The following is a 24535-nucleotide window of genomic DNA, read 5'->3' as shown; positions in this document are numbered from 1 at the left end:
CTGGATGCCCAGTCCCTGAGTGGGAACTGAAGTAGGCTGAGGGAGGAGACCAACAAGTGCATTGGCAACCCAGGTGCTGACATCACCCCCAAAACATTTTAAAAGGGCTAAGCTGGGCTGCGGGATTTGGTATGGGCTGTTCATGCAGGGGCTCTGTGGGCTGATTCACCTCTCTTAGCTCTTCTGAGGTGGTGCTGGGCTTAGAGCGGAGCAGTGGGCAGTGCTTGGGAGTCAATGGGACTTGACAGAGAACTTTTTTTGCTTGGTGTTTTCCCCAGTGCCAGAAAAGGGAAGAGTCACTTGCAGAAGTCTGTGCACACAATTCAGGATCCTTAAGATCATTGCTGGGGTATGGAGATCTGTCTATATATTTATCTTCATAAGTACAACACAGCTTTTGATCCTATATACCACAGCTTCCAGAGTTCATATGCATTTAAAATAAAGTGAATAGGAGCAAAATATTCTTGGCATTTGAATATAGACTACTGAAATCCAGGATCATTTGCTGGATAGAAAAGTTTGGGACTAGGAGGAAAAGCACAGTCCATGGCTTTAAAGAGCCACTGACTTGCCTGCATGCTCTTCTCCCATCGGTTTTCAAAGCTGATGTTAATGCTCCATCTGTCTGAGCATACAAAGAAGTATTTCTGCCACCCTACAGCATTTCTTCACGGAAAGCTCACTGCTCTGTGGCCTAGATAGCTGTAACCCCCACATTGCCTTATCTTAGCCCAAGGCACTGCTAGAACTTGCTATGTATGGGAATAAAAAGAAATGGCTTTTTGTTTCCTTTTAATCACTACAGCTGAAAGAGAGTGCTGGGAGGGCAGGCTGGACTGAACCGGGAGCAGACTCTGCCAGCCTTGTGCTGCTGTGGGTTTCCCCCACTCAGAGCCTTTGCTTCAGGTGCCTGATGCAAGTATTTCCACTGAAGTCAGAGGGGTCACTCCTGCAACGCAGGACTGCCAGATTAACATGAGGATCCTGATCAGGTTTAAGTGTGTAAGGTTATCCACAACGCTGGCCTTATTCTCCTGCCAAACACTGCATGATGCATAGCATGAAGATTGTTTACTTATTCTGATGCCTTTTGTACATTTACATTCGGGCATGCTGGGAGGTACCACAGCTCAGAGTATCCTAGCTTGCTGTGACAGTTCCCCTCCATCAGCTCCCACGTTTCTCCCTTTGCACCAGCACTCTCATCTCAGTGTGATGTCCCCAGTGAGGAAGGCGGGCTGGAAACCAACCCGATGAAAAACAAAACAAAACAAATAGCTGTGGGTAACTAGGGGGGCGGAGGGAAGGGATGTTCTGCCTGGATGATCTCCCTAAATAGTCTCCCCATGTAACCACTGGAGGTAGGAGGGGGACCAGAACCAGAGAAATCTTCCCTTTCATTGGCTTGTCTGCCTTGTCACTGCCCTCCTGGGCATCAGGCAGCACATTCACAAAAGCCAACATGCTGTGTGGCAGTCCTGTGCTAAAATATACTAATGAAAGAGCGAAGGTTTAACCCATGCCTCATTCAGATGCCTAAGTAGGTTTGCAGGCTCTTACTGTAATTCATACTCTGCTGGCTGTGCCACCAAAGCCTGTCCTCTCAAGGAAAACTTGAGCAAACCTGTCCCACACTTAAAGGGGGGTTGGGAAATCCAGACTCAAAGTTCTCCCCTCAGCCAGAGGGAAGACAGGTGTATGTCTGCCATGAACCCACCCTCGGCTATTCCCTTCCCTGGCATATTCTGAAGCAGAAATCTAAGGATTTCTCATGCAATGGCTAATCTACTTCACCTTGAATCACATTAATATCCACCAGGAAACATCTGAGTGCCATTGATCTTAATTACTAAATGTTGCACATCAGTGCCCAAATATTCTCCTGGGTCTATGCATCTTGGCGATCTTGAGGTTTATTTTACTCTCTGCCAATAGAACACTCAAAAAATGTTTTTCTTTAACGGGAACCCCACAGGTCTGGTCCCCAGGCCTGTATCTGCACTTCCACACTGATGGGGAGCCCCTTCCTTCTCTGTCCCAGCTTACATCCTTCTTGCACTTTGTCCATGACAGTTAGAAAACTTCCCTTCTTCAAAGAAGGGAAACAGTGCTGGACATGACATTAACCAGCACGCATGGCAAACACCCTAACTCTTTTCTACATGCACAGATGCCTCCTTCATTTTTTTGTGCTGAGGATCATACAGGAGACCATGGAAGAGCACACAGTGTTCACAAGAATCCATTAGGGGACAAGAACAAAGATTCGTCTAACCCAGCATACTGACTGGTAGGGAAATCTGGGGAAAGCATATAGAAACAGTTAATGTAGTATGATCTTTGCCCGGGTATCCTCATACTTCTGGGATGCAGCCTACTGGAACTGCTAGACTGGGACTACAAACAGTGTTGGGTTTATGACTTCCTCTTGCTCCCACTGTCAGTGTCCCCTCAACACAAGGGTCTGCTCCTGTAGCTGTGATGGCTCATATTGTGAATAGCTTTACACCAAGCAACCGGTTCATAGTTGAGCTTCTCTACACAACATCCTACATACCTTCAGCATTGCAAAAACGAAATACCAAATTCAAACATTCCATATGGCATAGAAAGAAACTTTCCCCAACTTATCAGCAATTTGAAGGCAGCTCATTTTCTGGAACTGAGACCAACTAGTTAAAAATCACTTTTTGATTTAGAAAGCTAGTTCTTAGCAACTTCAGAAGAGCCAAATTATGTTACATTTACTTTTGATGTCATCTAACAGAACGCTCCTATATATTTTTACAGACATATATATGTCTGCATGGACACACAAAGACTTGTGGGGAAAAAAAGGACTTAGCACTGAACAGAGGTCCAACAAGCATGCCTGAGCCGTGGAATGTGCCTGAACTTCTGACCTCAAAACACCATAGATTAGAGTATGCAGTTGCCAGGAGCTGAAACTTCTGCCCCACTCCAAAAACACATACTCCTGCTGTTTATGAACAAAGAGCCCAAAGACACTAAAGCCCGTATCTTTAAAAGGATGGTTTATTTAACCAAATGATTTAGTTCTGATTAGGAAAGCAGAAAGAAGAGAAAGAGAACAAATGCAATGGTTCCACTTGAAATGCTAACCCAGAGGTTCAGATACCATGCAGAATATTTTTCTCATTGGCACTTTTATTTTTTCTTCTTTTTCTGACAGATCTGGATGTTCTCAGCTTTCACGTGGCCCGTGCCAAATCTCCCTCTTCATGCCTCACATACTCAAACTTAAGGCTCTAGTCTATATTTAAAGTTGCTGTGACTATCTCAAGTTCTTCCCAGCCTACTAATCAAGTAGCACATAATCCTTCAAAGCCATTCTTACATAATTGGAGCAGCCTATGTTCATTTTTGCTCGCATCATTACCTTTCACACTAAGCAAGTGCAGTACATGTAGTTTTCAAATTTGCTAAGAATTGGCTAATTTTTAAGTTGGCACCTGCTCTCTAGTGTAATCACAAGTATCTTCTTAGAAGACCCACTTGAAGCAGTGATGTCTTATCTGTATGAACACAAATTTGCAACAACATACTGTACTTGTAATCACAACATGTATTTCACACATAACTACTGTGTGTCTCCATGGGAACTGAAGACAAACATCACTTAAGCCTGCTCAACAGATCTTAAATGTGATGATCTACAGGACTTCTGAACAGACATCATCACCTAACCAGGCACAATCACTCCACAAAAAGCTGAAGATGTACAAAGGAGCTTGAATATTGCCACATTGTCCATACCAGGATTGTACATGCCAGGGAGGTGTGAGGCCCATGGCTCTTAGCACAATGGCTGCATGACTACAGCACAGAACCTCCCACAGAACCAGACAGCATAGGCTCCCTCAAAAGAGTTAGTGGGGGAAACCCAGGCACTTAATACATGCAAATCATCTGCTATTGTAGATATCTGCTGTTGGGACAGCATCCCTAAACACCACAGATCATACTGACTTCCCCCAAAGGTAGCTTTGGAAGCTAGGAAGGCTGGACTTGGCCAGATGGCAGAGGTCTATATTTTTAGCATATGAACCTACCTGAGTTCTCATTAACAGGATTGACACCAGCCACGGGATGAGTAGGCAGTTGCTTGAATTAGCTGATAGAGGATACAACAGGTCAAAACAAGTCTTAAATGCTGTCAGCACAGAATCACAGAATGGTCTGGGTTGGAAGGAACCTCTGGAGATCATCTAGTCCAACACCCCTACCAAAGGAGGGCCACCTGGAGCAGGTTACACAGGAACACATCCAGGTGGGTTTTGAATGTCTCCAAAGGAGACTCTGCGACTCTCCTGAAGGTACCTGAGAGCCAGCTACCTTTTCTGCAGCTGCAGAGACAGTACAGTCCACTCAGACATTGGTGATTTTAGCCTCCTCTTTAAGTTAAGATGTCTAGCCTTGTATTTTGAAAGCTAAATGGGTTGGCCCTGTTGTGTTCCTTCCTCAAAGCAAGGAATAGAGCTTTTCATCTTCCAGAGCCTGCAGTGCATGGTGTCCTTGCCTAGAGATGCCATGTATTATTGCTGTGTAAAAACTGGCTATGCAAATCAGGAGAGTCTGATGGGCAGTTCATATGTCATTTACATTAGCATCAGCATATCCTTTGAGGCTTACTGAAGCATAAAACAAAACTGAAGGTCCCAAAATTAGCAGGGACATCAGATCAGCAGAAGCAAAGGAAAAATAATTAGATATTCAGAGCACCCAGTCACAAAAGTAACTAACTGCATTAGCATGCATCTCACCATCTACAGCAAGCTAGATGCTTTGGACAAATCCTCAGATGCCACAGGCATCATTTTTTCAAACCACAGCAAACTATACCTCCATTTCCACAGCACAACTGCTGTGATAGACACACATGGGATGCAAAGATTTGGATTCAGATCTGTTCTCTCTCAGGGAAAACTGGAAAAGTACTGCACAGCAATGGAGACACAAGGTAGAGACCTAACTGCCTCTGTTAACAGTCTTTCAGGTCTTAGGGAGCTTCAGTAATAACAAATGTAAGCACCTATGGCTAGTGTCTCCAGGATGAGACATCAGCACAGTATGGCTCTTAAGGACTCATATTTTCTGTGTGGAAAGCAGAAAGAGAACATCTTGCCCCATATTGTTGATGTTTGCTGCTCACCAATCTCCATCCTAAAAATCAGTGGGGACATTGATGAATAAGGCTTCCAAATTTTAATGATCACAGCACTCTCTCTTGCAATCTTTCATTCATGCTTCACACTGACTTGTTAGCGAGGCCAGCCCTCAAAAGGAATACAATAGGGAATGGGTGGCAGGCCGGGAATCATCACTATTTTTCAGTGTCTGAGGGGTGGGATTATCTCTTCCAAAATCAGCATCACACTACAGTCAATGGGGAGAAAGAGTCCTCCAAATGACAATTTATTTGACAAACGATAGACATTCACAGCTCTCTGGATGGTATTAATCTTTTTTACCTCCACAGTCATGCAAGATGAATATGACCAGAAGAGTCCAGGATAACACACAAAAATGGTTCAGAGAACCATACTCAAGTATGGGCCACAGGCCACATGAAATTTACGGTTGCTGACAGGTCGCACTCCCTCCTTCTCTGTCCGAGTTCATTTATTTTTAGACTTGTTCTTATCATATTTCTATCTGGCTTATTTTATTGTTTTCATTTTTAGTTTTATTAATTTTAGACTTTTCACAACAAGCCTAGAGTCAGAAGATACTCCTCTGATTTCTATACAACAGTTTCAACTGGACAAAAGCTGCAGTAATATGGGTCAAACTACGAACCCATCTGGCAATGCAGTTAGACCAGTAAAAAATTACATGCAATGCTGGACAAAGGGGGAAAAAAACAACTTGAAATTACTTCTAAGGTACTACAAATGAGAGAAGAATAAAGAGAAGGACACCTCAATTTTAGTCTTTAATAGCTGGCTTCAAACTACTTTAAATGTCAGGTCAAGTGTATAGAAAACATCAATTAACCTGCAACAGCAGTGACACAATCATCCCCACAGACAAATAAGATGGTGAATAGCATTTAGGAGATAAAATAGCAGAGGTAAAATCCTACAGAAATGCCGTAGAAAGTTAGTCAAAATCAATGTATTTTACATCTCAGCCAGTACATGCTCCCACTCGTTCTGAATTGACCTGAGTTCTGGAACACAGCATTCATGTTTTACTGGGCTGTAAGGAAAGGCATTAAAAGGCATCTTCTTGCAGTGCTGCTAAACATCAGGCCTTGCAGTTAATGAATTTCTCCTGGAAGAGAACTAAAAGTACGGGATTCACGGCTGTGTGGTGGGATATGCTCTCACCCCACTCTCTTGTGTAGCCATTATTGGCAGAAACTATGGAGAGGCTTTTGAGTTTAACCTACTGTAAAGCTAATTAATTTCAGCAATCAGGCTCAAGGTCACAGAGATGCAGACTACTGTGGCCACACTCTTCCACACTGTTAGAGTTTATAATGTGCTGCTGAATGGAGCTGTGGTTTGAGCAGACAGAGCAGGCATATGCAAGATAAATGCCTGTGGCTATGGTCCCCTCTGCCAGCAACATCTTCGGAGGCAGAGCAGGCATGGCCTTTGCCACATGAGTAAGAGTTCCTTATTGTGATGGGTGCCATTTCTGGGCTTTATGCTTGAACCAGAAGACTTCTGCCCACAGATACAAAGCCTTAAGGGAACAGAGAAAAAAATCTAGTCAGCAGTTGTTCAAAGTAATCTGCGAACTAGTAGAGAAATACCCGATAGGGATTGATGGTAGAAGCTGCAGTAGAGCACATTCGAAGAGGAAACACAATCAGTCTTTTAACTCATTTCTGAGTGGTGGAGGACATTCCTACTGGTGGTGAAAGACAGACTTTGGTGCAGCAGGATCAGAGGCAGAGAAGTGCAGCTTTCTGTACTCAGGCCTTGATGCTCAGTGCTCTTGTATCAAGACTCATTGGTGCCCTTGTAGCTATCAACGTGCTGAAAATCTCCAGCGAAGGGTCCAGCCACCCTGGAACAGGAATGGACACAAAGCAACAAGGGTGTCTGAGAACTTATGTCCTGTTGGTTACAGCCTGGTAACTGGTTGTATAAGCAAAGACAGGGTGCTCATCTCTGCAAAAAAAGGGATGAGTTACTGTGAAGTTATTTCTGAGTAGGTGTTTGTCCAAGAGCTGCCACTGATGCCAGACAGGTTCTCCCCTTTCTCTATCCCAGAGTGAGATGTCTATGTGCTCACAGCCTGGCTTAGTTCTCTTACATGAAAAGAAGTGAGTCTTTAATAAACTATGCCCTGGCACCATGTAGAAATACAATTTTTATCTCTGTGAACAACCATATCAGCACTACCGCTATGTGAGAAGCTTTCAGCTCTATCTCATACAGCTGTTGTGTGAGTTCTTAAATCTCTAGAGTCATTTATAAGGCAGACTGTAAATACGCCCTGCGAGGAAGGTTTGCCTTCAGTTACTAGGTAGCCACCAGCTGTTGTGCCAACACAGCCTGGTGCTTTCAGCAGACTGTTTGTGTGCTTTTACAGGGCTATGGGCTGAAGAGTCTGGTGCTGAAAGCTCACAGCCCAGCTCTGCGGCAACATGAAGCCATGCGGCTCCTCACCTGTGTGGGTACCCTTAACCCAGCTGCAGTGTGTGATTCCTCCTTCTCTGTGGGAGAAGAGGTGTCCCTGTCCATTGCAGGGGGTTGGAACTGGATGATCTTAAGGACTTTTCCAGCCTAAACCATTCTATGATTATGGAATAAATGAGAAGTCAGACATAGTTACTCTTAACAACCCAGGTTCTTGCTCCAGGCAATGAAATGCAGCTGAGCTTTAGGGACTGACTGGATCTAACCCAGAAAAAAAAGTCTGAACAGCCAAATTGTGGAACAGTCCAAACCAGCGCCCTCAGCCTGGGTTTCCCCAGGGCTTCTTTCCTCTTGCTTGGTTGCTTATTAGGATTAGCCATTTGGAAGTTTGCTAGACATGTTTGTCTGGGCTCTTTGCAAGACAAGTGTTAAGATTGAACAACAACATTTAACAGGACTACTGGCAGGGAATGTATCGGGAGCAGAGTCTTTTAATAATAGATAGCTACAACACTAAGGTTAAGCTTCCACTTTCGTTTGTGATGAATATTTCTTGCCCTCTTCCTCTCTTAGCAATCACAATTTGTGAGTCACTGACGAACAGTTAGTCCACATTTTGCTTTCTACAAAATCAATTAACACATCTCAACATGAGCAGATGGAGGCTTCATTACCTGGAGACAGCGATAAGTGAGGAGTACACAGACACCTACGTTTATGCCTACAGACTTGAGTGTGATATGGCTAAGGGGAAAAACAAGGACATTGACTCCCTGCTCAGCTATCATAACTTTCTTTGGGAGGATCATATCCTCTGCTAATACATTATCATTCATTCCTTTCTCTGAAGCAGGAAACTACTTGTTTTGCCCTTCCAGGGCTTGATTAAGCATTCATTAATATCAAATCTAGGTGCTACCAAACCAGCTGTCAGCATGACTTTGGATCAGGCCATGGACGTAATCCTGCAGCAGTGAGCAGCTGACCTGCCAGCACAGTCAGTGTTTATGGAAACTGGAACTAGGCACCCCACTTCCCCTCCATTCTTGGGTGTGCTGCTTGGTGCTGGCTATTTGCATGGTGCAAATGCTGCCACAGGTGGCTACAAGATGCTCAGCTTGAAAGTGCAGTGTTGAAAGCACTGGCTTAAAGCACCTCTGGTTTCTGCCCCTCTGAAGTCTATTCCAGTTCTTCTTGACTGGAAGAGGTGTTATCTGCCATCTTCCAGACCTTTTGTGGAGCACAGGAGACACTGTCCAGACTGGAGGTCTGGCTAAACTAGCAGCAAACATGAATTCCTACTCATTGTAACTCTTCCCTGCAAGAAGAGGGTGGTAAGGGGGGCAGGTCAGTACACTCTTTGGCTTAAATTGATAAATATATCAAAATCAGTACTTTGCCAATCGGACCTAGGAACCATCTGACACCTAACAGACTGCTCAGGCTGAGTGACATGACATTGACCTGTGTCAACCCTGGCTAACAAAATTATCTCTTATTCCAGCAGAAACAGCCAGGGATCCATGATCTGATCCCTTGCAGAGCTCCTGTGGGTCTCACTATGCTCTTAGAGAGAAGTGCAATCTGTGCCAGGTCAGACCAGAAACTCATTATCCCAGGAAACATTAGAGGGATGTTGGTTCATTATCTTGAGCTGAAGTTCAGTCTTTCCACCCCAACACATTGGCAGGGGTTGATGTTGCTGATGATTACCTAGGCAATAAGGGTTCATGGTGTTTTCTATGTGCAGTCCTCCTTGTAATAAGAAAGTACTGGTTCTGAGCCAATTATTTTCTGAGGTTTGCCGGCATGTGGCTTGGGTATGACCAACCTGAGGGAAGGGGTGTTGCTGGGGAAATGTCAGCCAAGGAGCAATGGAGAAGTGTGTGCATGCAAGGGGGGGCAGGATACGAGGGATACTCTGAGCCAAGGAACTTCCTGCTCCCCCCAAAGGTATGACGGTGCATGCCCTTGCCTGCCTGCTCTCTCCCAAGGCATTTGACTTGGAAAGAAAAGGTCTTGTCCTGGCAGTGCCCTAAGAAAGAGAATGCATTAAACTTGGTTGCAAGGAAAAGTGGCCAAGCAGAGGCAGAGGCCTCTTCAAATTCAGGGAAACTGGTGACAGACAAGTCACAGTGTATGAGGAAATGCTTTTGGGCACTGACAACAGGGGTGAACAGATCTGGAAACAGATGTGGGGAAAAAAGCTTTCTGCATCCAGCCACAAATATTTTTGAGCAGGATTGAGCTCACCTCAGTAGTAGTGCCTAAAACAGTATTTATCATTATGTGTGGCCAGGGCTGGTGCTTCTGGCTATATTGCACTAGCCTGGCAAATCAGTTTGGAAATATCAGGGGAATTTTGTGTGGAAAACTGCAAGTAAATACCTGATTATATAAATAACGGGGGGTTTCCAACTGCTCTCAAAATCTCTTCTTCAGCAGAAATACAGACTATTACAGATTTAAAAATGCAGTAGGCGAGAGCACAAAAAGCCCACCCCAGTTTCAGTCTGCAGAGACTGTTTCTAAAATCAGGGTTATTTGGGATGCTTTTCTTCCCTCACAACACCATGCTCTGTTCTTCAGTGCATAAGCACTCAGCCCAGATCCAGGTTATCTTAATTGTTCAAGCTATGAATTTCATAAATGCCTTTGGCACTTTAGCAGATTATGCCTGTAAAATAACTGTAATCTCAGTAAGAAATGTTAGATTTGAAGGTGGCCTCTTCAAATCTAACCTTGGCTTTGGACTGCATTCTCAGTGCTGCATGTCTTGTCCAAAACACATCACAGAAGCCGTGCAGGAGGTGATGAGTTTTCTGACCAGCCTTCTGAGTGCATCACAGAGACGAAAATTGCAGCCATCTGTTTGCAGCACCCTCAGCACCCACCCTGAGTGTCTCCATTGAGCACTGAGCACCCACAAAGTCCTGTCCCCATGGGGGAAGGAGATCTGTCCTTCTGAAATCAAAGTCTTCTTTCAGGGCTGGGTGCTCACCAGCTCTGCCCTCCTGCCATATTCACTGCTCTGCATTTTGTTATTCCGTATCTGCTGTGTTCGACTCAGAAATTTCAGATTGCCATCCCAGGACACCAGGTTGCACATGACATACCGAGTGAGATAAAAAGGCATGCTCTATTATTCAGTCTCCGTCCCACCAGGCTTACCACAAATCCAAAACTATCTCCTGTAGGAGGCAAGCTCTTTGACTGTGTCATGATCTAAGTGTTTTGGACTGTTGTGATGGCCCAGCCTTTGCACCAATTTCTTTGGCAGGAGATCTTAATCCCACAGCATAGTCTGGCAACATCAGCTAGGGTTTAGCATCATTTTTAAAAGAGCACACAGCTTGCTGCACCTGACCTTTGTCTTCCCACATGGCTGGGTGCAAATCCTCATTCACTGGCTTGCTCAAACTTTAGCTAAACTCTAGTTTAAAATAAGCGAGTGGCACAGGATTCACCTACCCCCAGGCTCCCCTAAATGTGTGAGGACTGCATCTCTGCTGCTCATTCTCTTTTCAACAAACTCTCCAGGCACACAGGAAGCAGTGCAGGACTCTGCTCCTCATCAAAAGCCTGGAGATCTCTCCCCTGCCATAAGGATGGCCCCTGCCTCTGTGCTCCTCAATAGTCCCAAAGGTCCCATCTTACTGCAAAACAAAACACACCCAGGGCACACATTTGGCTGAGCCCCACAGATTCACATGCTCATGCATGGCTCAGGCAGGGCACCAGTGGATATGATTGCTCCATTTTAACAGGGAAGTGAGCTTAGCCATGTGCATGGCATCTAGGCCATGCCTCCTGCTCTCAGGGCAAAGGACTGCCCCTGGCCTGTTTTATTTAGTAGCAGAGATACAGCCATGCTGGATTAACACCACACCAGGCTGGTCAGCTTTGGTGTAGCCTGACCTCTTGCTTCTGCCCAGCTCCCCAGGCCTCCTCCTCCGGTAGACCTCATTGGACCATTATCTGTGTGCTTTCAGACTGAGAAACAAAGCAAAGTGTTAAATTGGCAGCAGCAGCCTCTCTGCATTGGTGATGCAGAAGGGCAGGGTTGAGGCAGCACAGTGGAGGACAAGACTCCCAGCAGAGGGGACCTGTGCTATTAATGGTGCTGCGAGGGAGCAGCTGTTCCACTTATGGTCCATGAAATATTTATGAAATAAACTTCTGGAATGTGATAAGGACATTTAATAGGATGTCACCTCCAGGGATTAATGGAGCACAAGAACTGTAAGGTCGCAGTCCTATGGCAAAGAGCATCTCTGAAGAAAAGCCACCTTTCTCTGCTTTGATTTGCAGTACGTAGGCACATAGTCAAGAAGCCCTTTGTGCCAAGTGCTGTTCAGACAGAGGATTAGCAATGACCACATTTGCAGACCTGGGGAAATAGGTGTTAAACCTAACCAGGTCTCACCACCCACTCAGAAGGACAGAGAGAGTCTTGTCCTCTTCGGGGGAATCATTAGTGGTTTGAATGCTCCTGTCTTTTGTACATCCATGCAGACTACAGGAATATTCCCTCTTTCTAAACTGGACTGCAGCTTTGTCCAGCCTCCCATGTTGATGTTTAATACCCATTTCCCAGGGCAGGAAGAGAAGACACTCACAGCTGGGGCAGCTGGGGCAGCATGTCACAGCTCCACCATCCTCACAGCCAGTGCTGCTGCAGTGCATGGCAGGCAAATAACACCTCTGGCTGAGCACAGATAAAGGAGCATCTCAGCGATGCCACTGCTCATACTATCAACACACCAGCCCAATCCAAATGTTCGGTAATTCACATGTCATTGCAGTGCTCTTTGGAAACTGAGTCCAAAAGGGAGACTGGGGAATTGCCCAGCACCTGAGGAGCCTTTGCTATGTTTTCATGGTGATGTAAAAATCAAAACCTAGTTAGGCAAGTTCAGGCAGCCAAATTATGTGAATTTTATGTCATTTTCCTGCTTGCAGCGTAGATACACTAATCAATGCATACCTGAGGAAGTAAATCATTAATAGGTCATCTTCTAGTTGCAAGAGTCTATAAAGGGTAGCATGCTGTACAGGTGGAAATTTGTGTTAGGAGGCACAGAGACTCTGCAACGCAGGAATATCTTGGCTTCTGCCACAGAAAGCTAATGCACGCACAATGACAGCTGCTACTTTGTGAATCAAAAAGTCAGTTCCCAGTAGTCATTCAGCCTAGCTAGGACACTACAACCTAAAACTAGCTTAGTGGCAGGAAGGCTGTAAGAGGACACAGGTCCATGTGCTTGCAAGGCTTTCACCTGGTTAAGGTACATCCCAAATTTCCTCATTCTGCCTAATCCCAGCTACCAGAAAATGTCAGGATATTAAACTGGCTGCACTGGAGCTTGGATGCACCATTTTCCACTAGGAATGTTCTCTCCAAAGTTTTGTAAAAACTATCTTTTTAAATACTGTTTTAATTTGCTAAAAACCATTTGAGCTAAGAAAGCCCTGGAGAAAATCACTGACACCTTGACTGAGATGGTAAAATATCTCTGCTTCCATCTCCCTCTCGGTAGGACTGGGGAGGAATTATTCACAGTTTATTTCTCACTACCTTTCACGAGAACTGTTTGCTGAGGTGATGAACATTTACATGAATTCATGTGGTCTATAAGGTCTGTGCCATTTCTTGGCTTTCCTATAATGTATTCATGGATAAATGTGAAAATTTCAGTAGAGAAGCAGTGAATGTTTACTGCAAATTGTAGCTGCAGTGTGCTCAGGGACAAATAGCACAGCTGGCACAGCGAGGCTCCCTCTAGGGCCTGACGTAAACCCGCGGAAAGCCGGAGAGACTCTTCCATGCTTTTTGGTTCAAGCAACACTTATTCTGTGTTCTTATTCTCTTGGACCTCTTACACACTTGTAAAAATTGGATGGACCTTCAGGCAAAGACATCACAAAAAGGGGAAATTTTTTCAGGTCTGCTTATTTCGTTTGGACAAAAAAATATTTGGAACAGGATGTTGGATGCTTTATTGCAAAGAAGCAGAAAGGGGAGCAATTATTGGAACAATTATTTCTTGGAACAATTATTTCTACTGAAAAATTAGACTCTTTTTCCATCAAAAGCCTGTTATCTCTTTTCTTTATATACAGTAAGTTCTTGTTTTGAATTTCAAAGCTTCAAGTATCACTAAAAAACAAGCTGTATTTTTTCCATTTGGTAAATGCCATAGTGAAAAACTATAAATAGCTCATGGACAATGAACAGTTGCACTGGCTTTTCTTTATGCCTAGTTAATTCCAGGGGGGAAGATGAGAAAGATGTATACAGAAAACCAGCAGGATATTTCCTTTGCTCACCTGTCTGTCTGATTAAGACTTAAGGGTCTAGAGTCAAAGTGCATATTCATGCTAATGAGGCCAATCTTTCTGAGATCCCCATCAGTCAATGGAGAGGCTCTTTGGACATCCCTCCATGGGGTCTCAGCTGGTGCAGGCCACTGTGGACAGGGAGGTGGTGGGCAGAGGCGTGATGCTAGGGCAGACAGCTGCCTTGGTCCCAGCCACCCCTCATTGGAATGGTCTAACCTGCAGGGTCCCCCTGCAGCAATGGGGATGGGGTTTCTCGAGTGCACCTCATTAGGTCTGGTGCCTGCCCAAACCCTTTGCATGAGGCTTCCCGTGTGCCTGGCACTTTCAAGGAAGGGTCTTGCTATAGTTCAGCTCCCTGCATGGCTGGGAAAGGTTTGGTGAAGTCTGCAAAGATTCCTGAGAACAGTGAAGGACTTGGGCAGCTTTTCCTTGATACAGGTTGAGTTCTCCAGCTTTCACGGGCCTTCTGGTGGAGCTCAATGGGAAAATGGCAGCTGTAGGGGTATGTATGAGCCCAAAACATTCACATTTCTGGCCATCCACAACCCATAAATTCCCTGCCCTGGCTCTAGGTAGCAACTTTGATTTCCCTGTTGGTACTGTGGCTCTTTCATGATTGTGAATATGGGTATTTCACCAGAGTTTGTAGGCCGTAGGGTAGATAATCAGAAGCTTTTGGTGTTTTCAGAGGCAAAGGACAGATTCTGATAATTTATAGAGGGGTGAAAGCTAACGTTCATAGGCATAGAATTCCAAGGAGAGTTTGGCTTTTCAGTCATTACTTCTTGCTACAGCAGTATCTAAAGTATTCTCTACAGCTTGCAGTTATATATATTCACACAAGCCCTGTCCCAGTACAGGTTTGAGGCCTGGCAGTTTCCCAGATTGTGGTTGTGTTGCCTCAAACATCCAAGGTACAAGGTACAGCAAGAGCCACTGTTGACTTGGTGGCTGAGGCAGCACCATGCTGCTTCTGCAGTGGAGTCTGGGGCTCTGAAGTTACCCCTGTAGCCATCCCCAGCATGTGCATCCATCCCTGCCACAGGACACGTGTCAGCTCCTGCTTCAAAATCTCATTAAGGACCGTCTGGGCATTGTCTGATCCAGAAGGACTTGTTTGGATTATTTAGCTCTGCTGTGAGGATCCTGCAGTATAATGTTTCAGCTGAAGTTTGGTGCCTTTACACTTCCTTTGCATGCAAAGCAAGAGAATACTTTGAGAAGGATTAGGAGGATTAACTGACTTCGCTGAGGGAACTGCTTAAATAATCCACTGTCACCTTCAGGTGAAGAAAGTGCTTGTGTGGCAACCAACAGGCAACCTCAAAATAGACACAGCTAATGAAACTGGACTAAACAAGAACAACAAAACACCCCTGTAAATGACAAAAAAAAGCCTATTTTTCTTCGCCTGAAAAAATGTCTTCACATAGAAGCATTTAAATGCTCCAGAGGAGGGACTTTCACTTGAGTACTCTTCTGAGAGCTGACACCTATGTGAAGTTGGAGGAACTGGGACAACAGAAGGGAAGCTCATCAGTGCCAGTGGCTTTTAGATCCCAACCCCTTTCCTGCTAGTGGCAAAACATTAGTATTAAAACCAATGTACAACTCTGGGGAGTGGCCATTCCCTACACCCACAGCTGAGCTACCCAGAGGAGAGGAGCCATGCTGCAGCATCCCATCAAGTATTTAAGTGCATGTCTAGCTGTACTTGAGGCAGCTGCTGATTCAGGAATAGCTCTTCCCACTTCGAGTTGAATGTACTTGAGGAGCTCTGCTGAATCAGGCCACATGCAAATTGTCATGCAGACATGTTATATTCAAATAGTGACCTTCCTAACAAAATGATGGATCTGGTCTTATTCTGGACATTTGAGATTTTGCCACTGACCCATAAAGGGACTTTCTGTAGTCCAAGAAATATCAAGGAAATGCAAATACAGCTGAAGTCTCATCAGTTTCAACATTTCAAAACCTTTTTCCATTTCATTAGCTGGAAGCTGCTGTGGGCACTACATGAAATGGTAATGATGAGCATGTAGGCTTTGCTCTGTATGTAGCATGAAAACACCAGGCGTAAACAAGGAAAATCAGAGAAGAAAGAAGACCACTTGGGTTCTGAGCACTCTTACCAGTGAGCTCTCAGGCTTGATGACCGGGACCTCGGTGATTATGAACAACCAAGACTGCAGCCAGCAGTGCGAAATGTTAGCCCCATGGTATCATGTACTCAGTCAATTTAGACTGTTTGGGACTGAGTGTTCTCTATGTAGTGACAATGCTTAGTACTGTGTAAGAATTACGCATTAGCAAGTGTTGTTAATGAATAAATTTAGACAATTTTGATCTAAAGTTTAAAGTTGGTATGATTTGCCAGTCTTCTAAACACTCCCATCAGTGGCCTGTAAGTGATGTAATGAAAGATATACAGGCAGGACCTACCCAAGCTAAAAATGTATCTTGTGTCTGCTATATATAGGTAAAATTTTATTCCTACATTAAAAGCTGCAGTACAGCCAGTGGCTACTTATGTACTTAACAGTGATATTACTGCCTTTTGATTTAAGGACCTGGAAAGAACATTTGCTTCAAAGGTGAAACACAAATGGCTGGGTCAGGAGGTAATTTGCCTGATGGGTTTGCACCTTAGGAGTCCTATTTTCAAGCTCTTCTAACTACAGTAGATGCGTATTCACTTTTCAGTTAAAACGGAGTGTTCTTTTTCGCTAAGGTGCTTCCAGGTGTGGAGCTGAAAGGAGAAATTCAAAGATACTGTGAAAATCCTTATAAATCACAAGACTTGGCAAGTCTACTCTAATTAAAATCCCAAGTTCTTAAAGACCAGCTTTTGACCAGTAATGGGAGCCCAACCCATTTTTAACCTGTTTTAATAAGGGCAAGGAATTAAATCAGTCCACTGACTCAGTTGAGTTTCGAGGCAAGTGCTCAGACTCACAATTAAGGCAGCTCTCTGTCATTTCAGGTTCAGCTAAGCCTCAGTCTTTTACGCTGAGAGTGTAGGAGAGGAGATAGATCAGGCTCCTCATGTTGCCCTGCCTACCAGCTTTATCTGGACAACTCCTTTCGGTGCATTATTTTCTTCTCATCTTCTGAAATGAAGAGCAGAAGGGGTTTATTGTGATCAGAATGAGCTCTGTGCTGCTAAAGGCATTCTGATTTTGATTCCTCCATCAAGGTGGCTGTAAACAACTGTAGTATGTCTGCCTTCATAATGAAAAAGAGAGGGAAGTTATATGGAAAAGATGCTATGCCTATTTAAAAGGCCAGCTCAAGCTATAATTAGGCAGTGCTCAACTGGATGTGGAGGAGGTCCCTGAGCTGTAATGTAATACATGTGTGAAATAGAGTAGAAACAAATTTATAATGCCAACCAAAAGAAAAGCAAATAAAATATGGAATAAAAATTGGGCAGTTAAACAAAAATAAATGCAGGATTAAAATCTGCAGGGATTTACTACCCACATTTTACCCCAAACCTTCTTTTCAGCCTACAAATGAAGTCCCTCCATGTCTGAATGTTTGAATGTTTCCATCCTAGGAAAGGAGAGAGGAGAGAGCACAGACAGAGGAGAAAGCAGTGGCTTTGGGGGAGCCAGGACCCTGATGAGGTGCCCTGCAACACCACAGACACCTTGGCAGAAGCACAGCCACCCTCAGGAGTCAGGAGCCTCCCAGAGCTGCAGGGCCACCTCCACTGCCCAACCCCATCCACCTCTGCTGCTCCTCATCCCTCTTTTCCAGCCAGCAGCACTACAAGAGCAGCCTACTGCATTTCCAGGAGTCAAGCACCCAGGTGGCACAACCTGAGCATCCCTCTGGGGTCTGGCAAACCAGACAGTGCCACTGTGACTGGAGTCACCCCCCTCACACATATAGTGTGTTTTCTTACAAGCACTAAGCACTTAACAAGTTGCAACTTCCTTTTTAGTCCCATTAACTATTTAGTTTTACCTTGGGATACATAAATAAAGGCATCCCTAAGCTGTACCACTGCCTTATTTCTGCCAGGCGCTCAGGAAGGCTCATGGTAACTCCCCCTCCAAAAGGGAGGACTCCAGCCACTGACAGCATATGGAGCAAAACACATTTGATAAGAATGGAGATGAACCAAAAGAACAGGGGGTTGGAGGCTAAATCAGCCCCATTCGTTTCATCTTGCTGATTCATCATAATATTGATTTCTGATTGCAGTGGGGGCTGTGTTTATGAGTACCAATTGTAACTCGACCTACTTACGCTTTCTTGGTCTAAGAATAGTGTGTTCAGGCTGCCACTGTCTGCCAGGACTGGCAGCTGTTTCTGAGATCACTATCAGACATACTTTAAAGGGTGTTTTCCACTTAAGGAGATCTACAAGATGCCTTTTGCCTTTTTTAGGTTTCACTTATTGACGGAGGGAAAAAATGTTCATTTCAAAGCAATTCTGACCTAAAAACAGCCTTGCAAAAAGCCACCACTCTCTCCCTGCAGCACTGCTCAGCATCTCCCTGCCCACCTTTTCGTGGTACTTGGGATTCAGCTCTCACTGGCTAACCACAGCCCTGGTTTTACACCCATCTTTCCCTTACTCTTTTCTAGGGTTCCCCCTTCAGTCTAATGTATTCTTTCCAGAGACCAAGTACACTGTGGGGGTTCTGATGACAGATGATAAATATCTTTGACATTTTTTCTTTTTATTTCTAACTATATTTTTTCCTACCTTTGGGATTATAGAGCACCTTCCAGGTAAGAGCTGTCAGATTTCCCTTCTTCAGAAACACTTGCAATTTACAAAAAATGACACTGAAAAATAACCAATTGCAAAGATTAGGTGTTATGGGAGGTGGCAGAGGGCACAGAATAAGGCTTGGATTCCTATTTTAAGGATAGAAAAGGAGGAATCTCAGCTCCTTCTCAGTTGAAGGGTGGTGAAGTCCATGCAGTTCCCTCAGTGCATTAACCCAGGAGTGTAAGGAAGGCCACAAAGCAGAGGCCGGAGTGCCCCTGGCTCTGTGGGCTGCCACGCTGGGCAGGCTGCAGCACTGCCCTGGCTTATGCCATGGCTGCAGGCTCCAGGCTGTGTGGCTGGTTGGACTCTCCACAAGCCGTACCCCTGCAGCATGCCCCTCCATGGCACCATGGACCCAACAGCTCTCCCCATGCACCACAGAGCCAGATCCGCATGGGGAGCTGAGCAGGCACAGCAACAGCCAGGGCTGCTGGAGACTAAGCCTCTGGAGGAGTTATCACCAGGGCTTGCAAGGTGCAGACAGCCCGTGCACAAGTGCTAAGCTGCAGCCTTCTGCAACAAGTCTCCAAGCCCCAGTGAGGGCAAGGCCAGGCATGAGGCTGCAGCAATGATTGGGCAGCAGCTCCCCGGTTGTGTGTAGCACAGATCTGTATGTTCTCAGCCTTTGGGACAATGGCAAGGAAGACAGACTGTATTTAAAATATGAACTGCTCCTCAGCAGAAATATGGCTATTAATGTGATATTTATATGCATGATAACGGTGATATTTATTAATAACTGTCACTCATAATGGACATGTTTTGCAGAAACACATTTTGATCCATCATTCTTTGTCACCTGATTGCTGTTGCTAACTGCCATGGCTTTGTGATTTGCTGCTTTTGGATATCATAGATCACTTGAGTCACATACGATTGTCATAGTCCTGATGAAGCACTGTAGATTTTATGAACCCTTCTCTCCTTGAGAAATACATTCAGGTAAATTCAGATTTTTAACAGCTACCTCTAATTTATAATCTCTTCACAATCTGGTAAATAAAAGTTCTTCACAACACAAAGAGAAATTTCAGCAGGTGCCGTCCCAAAACCATTATTATCATCACCATTTCATTACTGCAGTGGTAGTGTCTAAAGATCAGAACACCACCGGAAAGCACCAAGCAGTTAAATAACAACCATATCCCTACCTTAAAGAGCTTATATCTGTGCACAGCAGTACAAACAGGTAGTCAAACATACAGATTTTGTTTGCATTTAATGGAGATAAATGAATGAGGAAACACAAGAAAACTAACGATGATGCTGGGGGAGGGGGGAATGTTTCCACTGACACAATCAAATACAATGTACTTCATTCAAATTGTCCAGCAGAGAAAACTTACACATTCACTTGACTCACCCGATGTGTGCTGATTGCAGTATTCTCCATGTTGGTTTTGTTTTGCTGCATTTATCAGTCCTCATCTTCAGGGTGCTTTTTCCTGCTTCGTCCCACCCCAGCACCAGAGAACCCACCCCCCTGCTGCAGTGATGCACAAAGGAACCAGAGCTGCGGCCTGTAGCCTGGCCTGAATTGGCTGGATAGCTCCTTCTTTTTACCCAAGGAATTGAATAAAATTGCAAACTATTTCTACAAGGAACCAGAATTGAGGGCTGTTATTTTCCAAGTATGTAAATCATTCCCCAGCAACACACACTGTTGCAGGCCATGACTCCTTCCACCCAAAGCTTCATGTTTTGTTTTTTTTTATTGTGTTTTCATAGAAAGCACCTTCTTTGTGTCCAGAGCTGAACCTTGGTGGTTTCCCTCTTCAAGGCAAGGTTGGACAGGGCTTTGGGAAACCTGGTCTAATGGAAGGTGTCCCTGCCCGTGGCAGGTGGGTTGGAAACAGATGATCTTTGAAGGTCCCTTCTAAGCCAAACCATTCCATGATTCCATGATTCTATGGTTCTATGAAATACGCAGCAGCTACCACACCTTTCCTTCCTCCTGAGGTTTTTCCATCAGAGCATTAGGAAACATGTCAGATCCCAGGGTCCAAACTCATCACTTTATCATAGAATTACAGAATGGTTTGGGTTGGAAAGGACCTTCAAAGATCTAGGCCAAGCCCTCAACCATGGGCAGGGACAGTCTCTACTAGACCATGTCACCCAAGGCCCTGTCCAGCCTTGACTTGAATGCTGCCAGGGGTGGGACATCCACAGCTTCTCTGGGCAACCTGTGCCAGAGTCCCGTGGCCCACATGCAAGAGTTTTCCACTATGTCTACCAAGGGCAGAATTCAGTCTTCCCTTACTCCCCAAAAGAAAAAGCAACTGCCATAGCCAAAAGTTCTGCATGTTGATATGACTGCTCAACCCCGAGCACACAAAGGACTCATTCATTCTCTTTCTGTGTGGTGGTGTTTAGAATGCACAGAGTCAAAACACACAGAGCAGGCCCACGTCCAGCCCTTGGGTAAGGTACTGGCCCCTAGGAGCAGAATATGTAGGGTACCAAGAAAGATAAACACTATCTTTACTACTTCTGTCACATCAGTTTTGACCTGGGAGGAAGCTACCTTTGGACCCAGCACCAGAGCCAACTCAGGGAGAGGGAATGGCTAACATGGCTGTTCAGCTTTAGGTAAGCACTAAATAGCATAGCAACCAGAGGACTATCTCACAGGCTGCACGCACTGTGTATCCACTCTAAAATTACAATGTCCTTTGAGCTATCAAACATCTTTAATAGGATGAGGTTTGCACTGAGCTATACCTGAATGTAAGCTTCCAAATTGTGCTGTGCTTTGAGCTTCATACTTCAAAAAGGCAGAGGAAGCCCTTAAAATTAAAATTCTTGCTCTGTTTTATATTAGCAATTAATACAGAGCTCAGTGAATGAAAACAACATTGAAAAATGAAAAAATGCTTCATTGAATTAAATTATGCAAATTTCTTTAATGGAAAAGCATGCTTGCTTTATCGGAGCCCATATTGCCTGCTCTACGGTCATGTTCTGAACCAGACTAATTGCCCTTGATTCTGCAGTTTAAAGAAAGGCAGGGATGCACACAGCTGTCAATGTAAATTACAGATTTAATGAGATTAAAACACATTTACCGCCTCAAAATCTGCACCGTGTTGTGCAGCAGCTCAGTGAGTGACAGACACGCAGCCCTGCTCCCGCCCGAGCTTGACAACATCAGGAGAGGCAGGTTTCTTGCTGGAGTGCTGAAGCATGGTTGTGCTAATGCTGCTGCTCCTTTTCCATTTAATCAGGCTATCTCCTACAAGATGACAAGTAAGCAGGGCAGGAATTGAGGTGGATGTGCATGGACATATATTGGGTTCACAGCAGCAGTACTGGTCTAAAAACGTGTCCCCTAGATGATAAGGGTCTCTGAAACAAATTCAAACATGCGGAATTGCTGTGTATATGCACAAGGTGCACAGTGAATAGAAAGACAAATGACCTTCCCCTCTACTTGTCCTTATAGGAAAGGTGATTATTTGGGAACACAGTGATGGCAGAGAGTGCTGTTCTGGAATAGCTTATTTGCCTAGAACAGCAATAGTCAACTTGCCATGTAAGACAAAATAATCCAAGAGCTCACATGCTCTATCTAAAGGAAAGACTTCCATAAGAACCCAATTCTCCGTATGTGCTTTCCATATCAGAAACAAAAGGCTGCTCAACAAGCGTGGATCTTGGCATGCTTCAATATGAGACTTTAGTGACTATTTATGCAGTAATAATTTCAATGATACACATTTCTAGTATCACCAAGATAAGATACCTGCAAAATGGCAAATGGTTGTCCTTCCTTCTATTCTTTTGGGCTGAAAACAGTGTGAGAAGCTTCCCTTTTCTTACCTACAAAGTAGATTTGTTGCTAGAAGAGCTGGATTTCTATTTGAAAGATGAATAAAACCTCTAGATCATCAAGTCCAACTCTCTGCTCTTGCAGGATTTTAGTTGGAGAGTTGGAGCTTGGCTTTATTTTTCCTCTTGTTCTTCGGTCTCAAAACACCAAAGGTCAAAGGTGTGCCATTACTGTGAATTCTTGCACAAATAGGGAAGACTCAGTCCCTGTGTATTGTCAGCATCATGATTATTTTGCTAAGAGCCTGTGGACGTTTTAAGTGGAGAAACTTAAAAGTTGGGTTACTACTGCCAGCTTCAAATATTTACATGGCATGAGTCAGATTCCCCCAAATCCAAACAAACAATTCTATTTCAATAGCAGCAACTAAGGAGCCCTCTTGACTTCAGCTGTTATTATTCCTTGGATCACATTTTCTCTGCAAGCACAAAGGCAGGAAACTTACTTTCTGTAAAAGGTAAGACCCTCACCTCATCTTACATCTCCAGAACACACAGGTCTGAAAGCTCCCAAGGTGACTAAAAACAATCACAGGCATACTGCTAAACAAACTTGTCTCCAAACACTGCTTTGGTTTCCAAGTGCATTGACTTGTCACCTGGGTAAGGATTGAGTTTCTTCTCTTTTCTTCAGTACTCTTCTGTTTCACATACAGGGGAAAAAGCAGTGTTTTTCAGCGGATAGTGTGATAATATCCTCGCAAGTGGGTCCACAGTCTCTTTTTCCCCTTTGAAATGCCTTAGATTATATTTTCAAGTTAAAAAAATGCCAGGGAAGGAAACTTCTTCAGAAGTGTCCTTTGAGTCAAAGATAAAAGCGATGCCCAGCAGGTATAGGCTACCAGTAGTGAAAGAGATGAACTCGAGCAGAAGCTGTGAAATTCACTCCCTCTGGTTCTGCTACTGTATAAGACTGCACCATTCTCTACTCATAATCTTTTCTTTTTTTTTTGGCACCTTCCCCCCCCCCTTCACTGGCTGTACCATAAAAAAGTGCAATAAATCTGCTTGTGAACCTGCCTGATTATCCTGCTGTTTATGATGTTTTCCCCACAAACAGGGCTTAGACAACCAATGCAGTGACCCAAGCTCCATCAAAAAGTGGTATGTCTGGATGCCTCTGGAGCAGATGAAACGCATCCCAAGGCTGTGGGAGCAGGCACCAGCTTGGACCTCAGGAAGGCAATCTTCAGCTTTGAGGTTTAGCAATGATCTTCTGATATATCAGTGAGCATTCAAGATCTTCTGCCTTGGTAAATCTGAGCTTTTTGGAAAGTCACTGGTACTCTGTGGAATTACACATCTGAATGCAATGCTATGAATGCAGAAAATGTTAAGATTCTTTTGCAGAAGGGGGAAAATTGACCTGGAAAGGCAGGGTAAGTATCCAGACCAGGTACTAAGAGATCCGCCGGTGGTGAGAGGAGTGTTCCTGAGAAACCAGCTTTTATCTCCTGCAAATTTGTATTATCATTTCAGCCCATATTCCTCATTTGCCCTCATGCCAAGCATGCTGATTCCTACTTTAATTTAAACCTGGGGCAAGCCAAGGAGACAAGTTCAACCACAAGTCTGTGTCCCTGACTCTGTAATGCAATCTCCAGCTTCCATCAGAAAGCCAGGTACGCAGAGGGGAGTGACACCCAGCCACAGACACACATCTGGTAGGGCAAATCATAATGCCAGATTCACTGGTGCTGCAACATAAAATTAATGTTGCACTTTCAAGGGTCCTTTAATGGACATCAGGAAGGAAAAACTGTTCTTGTCTGGGTAGATAAATCAGCTTTTAGAAACTAGCTACATTCCTAGCACATCTCTAACCCACAGTCGTTTGAGATCACTGAGAACCAGATCTTCTACTTCTCATCTGTAACTCCAGAAGCATTTACAAAGAAAGCTGGTGTCTTCCTGTCCCCCTCTGATACCTGGTAAACCTGAGTTTGGAAGA

The 24535-nt window shown here is 44.4% G+C and overlaps 1 long non-coding RNA gene across 1 annotated transcript; it reads left to right on the top strand.

Annotated features, from left to right (window-relative positions):
• Nucleotides 1-4: 4 nt before the first annotated feature.
• On the top strand, nucleotides 5-20396 carry LOC134161952 (uncharacterized). Its single transcript, XR_009964149.1, has 3 exons — nucleotides 5-73; nucleotides 4190-4294; nucleotides 19522-20396. It is a non-coding gene; the product is annotated as an uncharacterized LOC134161952 (long non-coding RNA).
• The last annotated feature ends 4139 nt before the right edge of the window (nucleotides 20397-24535 follow it).

This window comes from Pezoporus occidentalis, unplaced genomic scaffold (genome assembly GCF_034315485.1).
Source record: "Pezoporus occidentalis ecotype Australia unplaced genomic scaffold, CSIRO_AGI_Poc_V1 ctg18, whole genome shotgun sequence".
Classification (NCBI taxonomy): domain Eukaryota; kingdom Metazoa; phylum Chordata; class Aves; order Psittaciformes; family Psittacidae; genus Pezoporus; species Pezoporus occidentalis.
The sequence above is the reverse complement of the archived record's forward strand: the minus strand, read 5'-3'. Positions and strand labels throughout refer to the sequence as shown.